Consider the following 11,444-nt stretch of genomic DNA (forward strand, 5'->3'; position numbering starts at 1 on the left):
TTCATGCTCTTTTCATCATAGTTGCTTTCCTATCAGATTGCCTAAATAAAGTTCATCATTCTTCTTCTTCTTTGTAGAAATATATCTGCAGAGCATTGGAGCCAAGAGGATCATGTGGTGAGGAACAAAGATTACTTTCTGTAAGAAAAATCCAGATTTCATATCTCTATGAGGAAGAAAGTAAGGGATTCTGGAGATTAGAGTTACTAATGTTAGAAATTGCTGCAGCCTGTAGAACCCAGACAAGGTCTGTATTGTAGAATTTTGTGAAAGAGAAAGTGATTTTACACACATTTATATGGAAAAAGTACTCCAATAAAAAGTGGAATTTTTACATTTTGCAAAAAAATTTTTACTTGTCAGTGCAAGTGAAGAAAATGCACTGTCAACAGCATAAAAACAATCTTTTAAAATTACTATAGCTTGTACAAATAGAAATGTTTTTGAAAAAAATTTAAATGTAATACTTACAATAAAGTAATATAAACCCCAGGACATTTAATGATTTTGAAAATGTTGTATATCAGAAGCTAGAAAACACTTGTTTATATATATATTTAACTTAAAATGCAGGTGGTTGATGTGAGGAACCATGGGTTTAGTCTTTTCCAACTATTTTTTCCCTACTTCAAGTTGAAATGCAGGTGGATATCTGCCACCAAAAGTTAACCAAATGTTTATTGGTTTCCTTTCAGAGTGAGTTTAATTGTTCCACAGCTAGGCTGGGTGCACAATGCAACCCATGGCTACGTTCATTTATTTAAATTGCTTTGGAACATGACAGTGATAGATGATAATATGAAGTCTGTGTTGATCAACAGCAAGCTCCCCGCAAAACAGTTAAGTACAAGCAGTGCAATAATGTGAACAAATCATTCAGCTAAACAAGCTGGCAGGTGGAAGATCTGGTTTTAAATACTGAGACTGCAATCAGTTGAAGTGCTGAGCTATAGGCACTCTTGATTAGCCTGTGATTCTAAAAGAAGATAGGAAGGGACGGCATAGAGTGGAACATTTTCTCTGTTAGGGAAAGCCAACATTTATTTGTCTTAATTACAGTGGCTTATAAGTAAAAACCCCTTTTGACAAGACTTCCTAAGATGAAGTGCTACTTAGTTTGCAAAAAGATTCAAGATAGAAAGTGAATGTAATTGGCAAGTGGCAAGTGTATATTCAGAATATGAAATATTGTTTAATAGCATACTTGAAATAAAGATTTTGTAATTCACAGTGCTGAGAACTTCCAAGTCATGATATTAAAGTCTCCTAGTAGTAGTTATACAGCAGTTTAGGTACCTTGCTCCTTGTGCCACAAATCAGTGTTGAAGTTTGTGTATATTGAGACAGAACAATCTGTTCCAATATAGTTTTTTTTCTTTCCCTTTAAGAGCTGCTAGATCAAATGGCCATTTGATTTTTTTCCAACATTTTCAATAGCATGCATATGTGCCCAGTAGTTTTCTTTGTCGGGCAGTGGTTTGGCTTCTCAAAAATGATGGTGACTGTACTAGACAGTAATAATCTGGTTTTTTTTTGATGGTTGATCTATAAAACATTTGTTTTTCTCTGGGGCTTTTTGCTTGCTTGGTTGGTTGGTTCTGTTGTTGTTGTTGCTGGTCTATTTGTTTGCATTTCTTGAGATATTAATTCTTTCCTAGAATTTAGCATCTTCTGCTTGCATTCTACTGCAGGCAACCAGTTCACATATATGTGTTGACAATATCCCATGATCCAGAGTAACTTAATGGAGTGATGTGTAGCTGCACCAGTTTGTAAGTAGTAGGGACTCATGATATTTTACTGAGAGAAAAAAAAGTGAAAACATATCTGCACAACTATTTTTCTTGTTAAGTTTTTGTAGGTCTCTATTAAGGCATAATGAACAGCACAGAATCCATTGTGTGCAGTAAGAAGATTTTGTGACTATACCGGGTTAGTTTACTCTTCAAAGTCATAAATTATTTAAGAAGTCAGTTCATTAACTTATACCATCTCAAATACCCAGGAAATAAGGAGGAATTAATATTCCTTTTTTTTTTTTTTCAAGGAGAAGTTTTACAGGCAGGACCCAGCTTCTTGACCTGCCTTCCATGTGACTTACAGGTAAGAGCCTGAACTTCAACGGGGTGTATCCAGTGCTTAGAACATGAATAAAGGTAGAGGGAGAAAGAAAGATTTCTATGTCAATTGGGATAGTTTCCAAAGTGACTCACCCTAAATCACAGCAAAGATTCTGATCCCTTGAAACTGCTCATTGTGCCAGAGCTACACAGCTGAGTACTCTCACCACCTTTTTCACAATCTCAATCTAGAGTAGTTTACCAAAAATAATCATGGTAGTGCTCCACCCTGAAAATAAAACAATGAAATCAACCTGAGGTTACATATGAAAAAAAATAAGGCATAACCTTGAGTGTAGGTGGATTTCCCAGGTGCCCTTGTAAAGTGATACCACTTTTTGAAATTATCTTTCTCTTTATGAGAAAGGCTGCCAAATGGCCACAGGTTTGGTCCCATGTAGGCAATCTGAATGCACTCCAGAGCATGTTATATACTTGTGAAAAGGTAAAGATTTGATGGCAGAAATATTTTCACCAAAAACTTAGGTTCTCTTTTGCAGAATTTTTGAAATCAGTGTAAGTGTTAGTGATAGTTCCATAAAGCAACCAGTCTGAAAGATATCTTCAAGATTAGCTCAGCTGGTTAGAACAGGGTTGCCAAGATTGTGGGTTTGATTCCTGTATGGGCCATTCACTTAAGAGCTGGTCTTGATGATGTTTATAGGTCTGGTCCCTCCAAACTCAGAATATTTTGTAATTCTGTGATGAAAACTGAATGAAAATGGAGTACATCAGCAGTGCAGAGAAACCAGTGAAGCTTTGGGCTGCTCTTAACAGTCTGTCTTTTTACAGCAGTGTTAGGATTTGTGTTTTGTTTTGTTTTACCTTGACCTTTATTTGAGAGAATGAAACTTGTGATCTTATGAGGAACAGGTATGGGAAGATTCAGGTGCATGAGTCAACTGTTTTTACAAGTGCTGATGAAGAGGCCAAGATTTGCGTCATACCGAGAGAAACCTTGTTTCACGAGAGGGTCAAGACTGTTGTTGAAATGTCTCGTTTTGTCAAGGACTCAGCCTGTAGTGGTTAATAGAAGATAAATATTTGTTAAGTGAAATAAACCATAAAATTAGTAAAAAAAGGAAAGCACAGAGACTGATAACTTGCAGATGGGAAATTATCATTAAAACAAACATTAAAAAGTGTGTTTAATAGAAAACAGCTAAATTTTATTATGAAATAATATTTTTTCACATTTCCTTATAGTTAAGAAAATAATATTAATCCCTGGTTTTATCCTATGTGGCAAAACTACTGTCTCAGAATAGGAAAATATCTAGAATATATTAATACTAATATTGTTGCTTAGCATTTTTTTAAAGAGATCATCAATTGTGGCAGCAGCTGCTAAGTGTTTCATATTTAGGAAGAGAACACATTCTGAAGTGATTTATGGGAATACAGACAGCTTTAACTGCTCCACAAAAAGCTACATGGAGAAGGCTGACTCCTGATTCAAGCCCAGACTTTCTTCACATCTTCACTACTTTGATGCAAGAGTGTTCTGAGTCAACAGCACCCCAAGGAAAAAAATCAGGCTCCTACATTCCTCTGACTAAAACACTTTTCATTGTGCAGATTTCCAGGGTCAGGTTCTGCAGCTTTGATCTCGTCCTGACTCTTTCTGTGTTGTCATGGGGCTGACACCATGCATACAGCTCAGCTGAGAAGGTCTACTCCAGAAGGCTCAAGGCTGAATCCTTTGCCTCCTTTTCACACTGTTTATGTTGGAGCCGACACCAGTGCATCTGCCATAATTTAGTTTTTAACAGCTAGCTATGTAAGTCTATATTAGTCTATTTAATAATATTGACACTTCAGAGTAGAGACTTCTCAATGGAGACGCTACATAGATCATAGTTGCATATTTTAAGATCAGTCATTCCACTATGGAGGAGCTTATTTATATCCTGCCATTGCAAAAGAGAACTTCTGGGAAGAGTTCAGATGTTAAATTTTAGTATTTGGGTGGTTTGTGCTAGATGAGTTTTGGCAAATTTTGATTGAATGGGAGCAGGAACAGCATGCAATATTTTAAATATACTGACTTGTTGATGCATGCCAACAATTTCCTTTCTAATTAAGCAGAAGAATAGTTGTTCCTTTTAGTTCTCCTTTCTCCACAAAATCCTTGAGTTCAGCAAGTGTCTGAAGTATGTGTCAGTTTACCCTTCATTGTAGAATACCTGTCACAGAGAGGTACTTATGGAAGGAGGTGTCCTGGCTGAGGGGAATTCCCTTTGTAAGGATATAATTTCAATCTTTGCCTCTGCATTCCTACCTAGAGTATCAGTGAGCTAGGGATGGGCGGGGAGGAGGCAAACCAGGTCTGCAAGGATAAGGGAAGTTCTGGTGGTGTGTCACCACTGGTGTAGAGAGTTGGCAAAATGCCTGGAGATGCCCCCTAGAACCTTTAGGGCCATGCCTACAAATGGGTCTCCAATCAGGCTGGCTCTGGTTCCAGAGCCACATTCAAACATCCCCAGTCCTGGGCTCTGCCTCTCGGAGGGGTTCATTAACAGGTGCAGCATTGCACTGTCAGCAGTTGCACAGACATTAGTTTGCATGAATACACATGATGCGAGTTCAAGTCTGCTCAGAGCATTGTGGGCATCCCTTGTTATGTCTGTAATATGCCAGGTAAACCTTTCCCAAGCAGTCCCAGAAGCACTAGGCCCTGTAATGCAGAATTAAGTTCCACTGCCTTGTTAATACCTTGAAAATGTGAAGGACTGATAAAATTTCTATTTTTGCATGTGGAAGGTTTACCAAGAGGGACTTGTTCTTAGAAGCAATAGCTCACATTAGCTCAATTCTAAAACCACTTTTGCATGTGACTAGCTTCATTCATCCAAGTGGTCCCTGTCCAGTTTCATAAGACCACTCATGCATGAAGACCATTCATATGAGTATTTGTAAAATTGAAGTTCATATCAAGTGTTCAAAGTTCATGTCTGAGAGCAGAATAAATTTTGAATCTCATTAAAAATATAGATCTGTTTCTTGCCAATCAGATGCATAAATTGATAAACACCACACTAGGCTTTGACAAGAAAGGTTGGAGGAAAAGGAAGTGATTGTTAGTGATTGTATCTCACCTAAGGGCTTAACCTCAAGGCAAAGCCTGAGGGCATATGAAATTTTCAAGGAGCCAGTATCAACAACTTTCTGCTTTCCAGAGATCATTATTGTTGTTAGATCAGTTTGTGTGTCTGGAGCTCAAGAATGTCACATCATTTGCAAAAAAAATACACATTTCCTTGCAGTAGAATTTTGTCAGCATAGCTTGGCTTTGAGATTGACCTATAAAATATAAATTAAAGTCTGGAAACACTGGATGTAATTTCTAAAACACAGACGTGATGCTTTTTCTGTTCTTGCACCATAGATCTTTGGAAATGGAAATATTTTTAAAACCATTTTTAAATTAATAAAGCATACTCTGTCATTTGTCTCTTAATTAGATTTCTTAATTAAACAACTAAGAAATTCTTTGGTAATTTTCTTGAGGAAGAATTGAAACTAGAGAATAGAAATCTGTGTTGGAGATGGTATTGCTCAGAATTGGAGGTTTACGTCCTTTAAAAATAATTTATTTCCTTTTGCAATCCTTCAATTCCTGCTTATAAAAATTCTGGTCTGATTGAGTATTTGGACATGCTTTCTAATCTATGCTGTATGTAAGAAACAAAAGAGAAATATTTCAAAATATATGTTAGTGCAACATAGTCTTCATTTATAATGACAATGAGGTTTTGTTGTATTGATCCTTTCAAGCATATTTGTAAGATATGTTCTTTGAGGGGCAATCTGGCAGTCTACAATTAAGAACACTGTAGATCCATTTTCTCAACATTTAGAGTCTGATGAGCCAAACATGGCAAGAATTAATATCTTGGCATGTTTATAAAACACAATAACAGCTATTGTGTTGCCAAGACTCACTTTTCAGGAGAGCATGTTTGTTTACAAAGTACACATAAGACCACTCTAGTAAAACAGATTGCCCATAATCACCATTCAGGCTAGCACATTCTTCAGAAATTTCAGATGAAGCCTCTGTATTTTGTGCTAAGTACCTTTCTTGCTCTCCCTTAGATATTTAACAGCTGTCTCTCTAGCCAACTAATAGCCTGGTATAACTTTTCCCATTTTCTTTGCTTGGCCCTTTGCTCTTACACTGGCATAAGGGACACTTCTACTGCTTGAACATTTGACAACAATGTCTTTACACTTTTATATATCTTTGTTTTGTGTATGTCAGCCTCAAAATACACATATCTCCTTAATACTGTGTGTTCTGGACGTAAAAAGGGGTCTGTCTATTATATGTGCTTTCTGTAACTGTTTTGCAACACAAGGAAAACCAGGAAAACTCTAAGGCTTTGCCAAAGAAGGGGGTTCTAATCCAAACAGTTCTGCTAAGAACTGCCTGGCTGTTATTACTGGAGGCAAGATTTCTCTGGAGAATGTCATCTTGAGAGATTACATCTGTAAGAGTCCTCAGTAATGGGGCATCCATTTACCTTAGCACTATTTTCATTGATGCTTCATTCACTTCCTGCCTCTGTTCTTTGTTTATTGCAATATAGTAATTTCACTTTGTCATTCCCTGATTAATTTCTCAATTGGATGCTGCTTTCTTCTTTCTCATCTGGTCCTAATACATGCAGTTTAAAAGGAGTCGTGCATTTCATGCATATGATATAATTTCTTTTCCCCTGTTCCTGCTTCTTTTCCTTATCCACCAAAGACATAACCTTCTTTAATATATAGTATGTATATTTTCTGCTAATAAAGTTTTCTGTGTTATATGAGGTGATTAAAGCAGAAAAAGATGCTTTTCATTTTGAAGTCACGGTGTTTTTCTACTTCTCCATTCTCCTGTAACATAACTTCTCAGTGAAAGGAGGGGTGAAATTAGAAAAGGGAAATCTAATTCTACAGATATCTCCTCAAAGGCTGGAACATCAAACCCAAAATATATATTCAGGGAAGTGCATATGTATGCAAAATAATACATTGCAATATATAAGAATATAAGTAACTTATATGGTTGTAAGCATTTATACGTAAAGTATAAAAGATTTGCACTAATTATATTAATATGTATACTATATAAAATAAGCATAATTAGAATAGAATGGAGTAGAATAGAGTAGACAAAACTAGAAAGGAGTGTGATTAATAAAACAGTGCAGATTTTATGACAGTAGGTAATACTACATCAGATTTCTATGCTGTCTCCATATGTTCAGAGTAGAATTTATGGATCATGCAAGTGGCTGAAGTGGCAGGGGGGAATATTTATGTTTGTATAGTTTCATGCCTTTGCTTAGTTAGCCAGCAGGTCACCTATGACCTTGTGGGAAGATAGACTTCAAATGGATAACATTAACTGGACCAGAAAGCTGACCAAAATGCTCTGAATTAATCTTTGGAGAAGCTATTTATGCTATACAAATCCTGTCAAAAACTATGTCCCACACATTGTGATCAAAAACATGAGAATATTTCATCTGACTCAATCCATTTTGCTTGGTATACATGAATTGGAACATGAATTGGAGTGAAAAGTAAAATCTTGGTATGAAAAGGATGAAATGTAGTCTTAGATTTTGATAGTCAAGGTGAATATTACCCTTCTTACCATCTTAACTTCTGTCTTCAGGCCAAGCAATCAAGTTCAGATAAATCTACCCATGGTATTGATATGAAGAATTACAGCAATTTCATGATTATAAGCCACACCATTTTGACTAAAATTTTGCTCCCAACCCGGAAATGCGGTTTACACTCAGGAGCGGCTGATATATGAAAAAAGTTCTGAAATTTCCAAACTCGGAAGTGCAAGCTGAGATTCCGAGCCGAGACCTGCCAGTAAAACCCGGGATTGCGCGATTGTTACAAATTGGTTACTCTGTTGTGCAGCGGGTGGAGGCGGGCTCTGTGCCAGCAGCGTAGGGGAGAGGCGGGGGGCTCCCTCCTGCCGGCTCCGTGGTGAGGGGCGAGGCAGGGGCTCTGTGCCTCCCTCCCTCTCCTGCCACGGGTGAAGGTGGTCTCCGTGCCTCCCTCCCTCTCCCGCCACGGGTGAAGGCAGGCTCTGTGCCTCCCCCTCCTGCTGCCACTGTGGGTGCAAGTGGGCTCCATGCCTCCCTCCCGCCGGCACTGCGGGGCAGCGCTGGGCCAGTGTGAGCGATCCAGCGATTCTGTTACTAATTTGTTTCTTTGTTGCATGCGGGTCCTCCCTGCGAACGAAAATGTGGCTTATAATCTGGTGCGGCTTATACATGGACAAAGACCTAAAAATTGCTGGCACCCGGATGTGCAGCTTATAATCAGGTGCAGTTTATAATCGTGAAATTACTGTAGTTGAATTATGGAATTGCAATTTTTCTTTTCTAGTTTTAGAGATGTTATGGGGGACTGTGAAGTGATTTGCCCAGATGCAGTGAAAGCTCTTCTCAATCAGCATTCTGCTATGGTTATACTAACACATACTATTTTGGTTTGGAATGTAGATGTACTAACATATAGGGTAAAAAAAAATTGAGGTCTTATGCTATTTTTAAAATTCTTAGTGCAGAAATAAATTATGATCATTGGAAACAGAGCATTCTCACTGCTATATTCACCTACCACTGTATTCAATAACAGTTCTACAGATGTGAAGAGGACAGCTCATGGAGAAGGATACCTGAGAAAACTGACAATATGTCCCTGAGGTGCCAAATGTGACAGAAATCAGTGGGGCATCTATTAAGGGAGTCACAAGTTCACAGTCTGGAGCACATTTTCACATATTATTATGTAGTAGAAGATTAGGACCCCATGTAAAATCATTTTCAGTCATCCAATCTAAAATAAATATAAGATTTTATCAGATTTGAAGAGGTGAGTGCTGACCTATTTTTTTGTAAGAAAATATTATGTAATTTCTTCCACCTAGCAATGTTGTGAAAATAGAGAAATAATGGGTTGAAACATATATTCTATCTGCTTTATATTGCATGTTATTCTATGACAATGTAAAAAAAGAAAGAATGTAGTGGAAAACATTCAAATCTCAAATGGAGAAGTCATTAGAAATGAATGGGCTGTGTGCAATGAAATCATTACCACAACATCCTGTAGGATACAAAAAGCAGAGTAGCAGTAATTACAGTCCTGCAGGAAAAATCAATAAGTGCTTCTCATGCTTTTCTGATCAAGACTGTAGCATGATATTAGCAACCTGTGAAACAATGGGGCACCCATTTAATCTTACTTGGAAGTATAAAATGTTTATCAAACATTCATATTCTCTGTGCTTGCATAACTCCTTGGTCTCCTGCTATGATAGTCTTTCTGGTAGAATCCTGAGGGAAGAACTTATCTGTTATGATATGTTACAGGAATTATGTGCTGAAGAGGAGCAAGAATGAAGTGGCAATACATTTAAGCATTCAAAAGTAAAAAGAAAAAAATAAATTTAAGATACCAAAGGTATGCACTACACCATGAGATTTAATTCTTCTCTCATTGTGCAAATGAATAATAAATCCTCTGACTTCATGAGAGAGCAACCCCTCGTGAATCTGTTACAGTATGAAAATCGAGTCTAAAGGATAGAACTACCCCTTGTTTTGCATTATGGCTACTCATTAAAAAACAAATAAGACTTTAATTGTTGTTAACTCGATGGTCTTTCAGAATCATTCTTCAGTTCCCAAAATGTTAATGCCAAAGGGACTTCATATTTATAGAGCAGATTGTAATATTATGCTTAAAATTATTTCCTTCAAGGACGATACTTTTCCTCCCTACCTGGAAAATTACCTACTTTTTAATGGGAAATTGAGTTACTTTTGGAAAAGGAGAGCTCAAGAAGCACATTATAAAATTCAGTCTCTTTCAGGAACATTATATATCTCTGTGACTTATTTATGGCTCTATCTTTTATATTTGACATGGCAATATAGAATAACTTTTACTTACAATTCAACTAATCGAATTTAATAAGTGTATCTTACAAAAATACATTGTTATGTCTATATGGTGTATTGACAAATTCAGCTCCAAGTCTTCAAAACACTGATTCAGTTAATCACACATGTAAAAGCTTATCTTGAATCATATACTTAAGTTAATAACTTCTGGATAAGCCACTTAAAATGGGAATTAACTTTAAGCAACTACTTAAATGTTCTGCTCAGTCAGAACCTTTTCCTTCTTATCCCATGCCCACATAAACTACCTGAAAAGCATCAGACAAATACAACCCTGTTCTACAATGGGGAAACTTCAATCTACAGATCAAATTGAAGAACAGAGTGATATGAATAAGAAAATGTGCCACTAAATGCAATAAATAATAGAAATTACAGTTAAGCAATGAAAACCATTAGGATTATGTAAGTTTCAGTACAGTGAAAACACTGTGAACTAGCATAAATAAATATGTTCACTGCTTCTTGAGCCGTGTCTCCTTTGGATAAGTTTTGAGGCAAATAACATTTTTAACACTGTTCAAACTGTAAAAAATGTGAAATCATGTTTCAAAAAGCCTATTTCAAGTATTAAAAAAAAAAAAAAAATCAGCGATGATTCTAACATCCTTAGCAAAAAACTACTTAAAAAAAGGATGTTCCAATTTTAGCAAAGTTAAATGTGCTTTATTTAATTTAGCTGTTTAAGTGTTTCACAAGATATCAGATGTTTTCTAAGAGGCCTGGGGAAGCAACATTGCATTGGCCTAGACTACTCTCATCTGATTAGCCCTCAGTAGAGTTTACTTCAGTAATTAAGACCATTTCTGTCTGAGAATAATAAAATATATATCTGATCAGCTTACCTGGGAAGAAATTGCAATGAAATATCTTTGACTTTTTAACCCACTGCACGAGCTATTAGAATAACCTAGCAGCTAAAGCATGCATGCTGCCTATGCTCTGTTTGCTTGGCCAATACCTCAAAAATCACAAATTCTTTGTATAAGATACTAGCAGAACTAAATAAAATAGGTCAATTTCTTAATGTTCCATTAAATTTTATATGTACCAAAAACCGCTCTATACTGGATAGGATTTTTGATTTAATTATGAGATTGTTATTCAACTTCATCTCTAGAAATAGATACCTACCAATTTTTATGAGCATAATTTTCATGTCTGCTAATTAACTGCATCTCTTGATTTAATTAGAAGTTGTGGATAACCACCACACCTTCAGATTCAAATGATAAGAACCAGCTCAAAAGTTGCCATTTGTTATTATTCCATGACAGAGTGATGTCTAGACTCAGCAATCTGTGAAGGTATTACACATTATGGTCATCACCTATCT

At 36.5% G+C, this 11,444-nt stretch overlaps 1 long non-coding RNA gene across 1 annotated transcript; it reads left to right on the forward strand.

Annotated features, from left to right (window-relative positions):
- Nucleotides 1–1,565: 1,565 nt before the first annotated feature.
- LOC116995540 lies at nucleotides 1,566–5,055 on the forward strand. Its single transcript, XR_004417755.1, has 3 exons — nucleotides 1,566–1,932; nucleotides 2,048–2,103; nucleotides 3,699–5,055. It is a non-coding gene; the product is annotated as an uncharacterized LOC116995540 (long non-coding RNA).
- The last annotated feature ends 6,389 nt before the right edge of the window (nucleotides 5,056–11,444 follow it).

The sequence above is a fragment of the Catharus ustulatus genome, chromosome 4 (assembly GCF_009819885.2).
Source record: "Catharus ustulatus isolate bCatUst1 chromosome 4, bCatUst1.pri.v2, whole genome shotgun sequence".
In the NCBI taxonomy this organism is placed as follows: domain Eukaryota; kingdom Metazoa; phylum Chordata; class Aves; order Passeriformes; family Turdidae; genus Catharus; species Catharus ustulatus.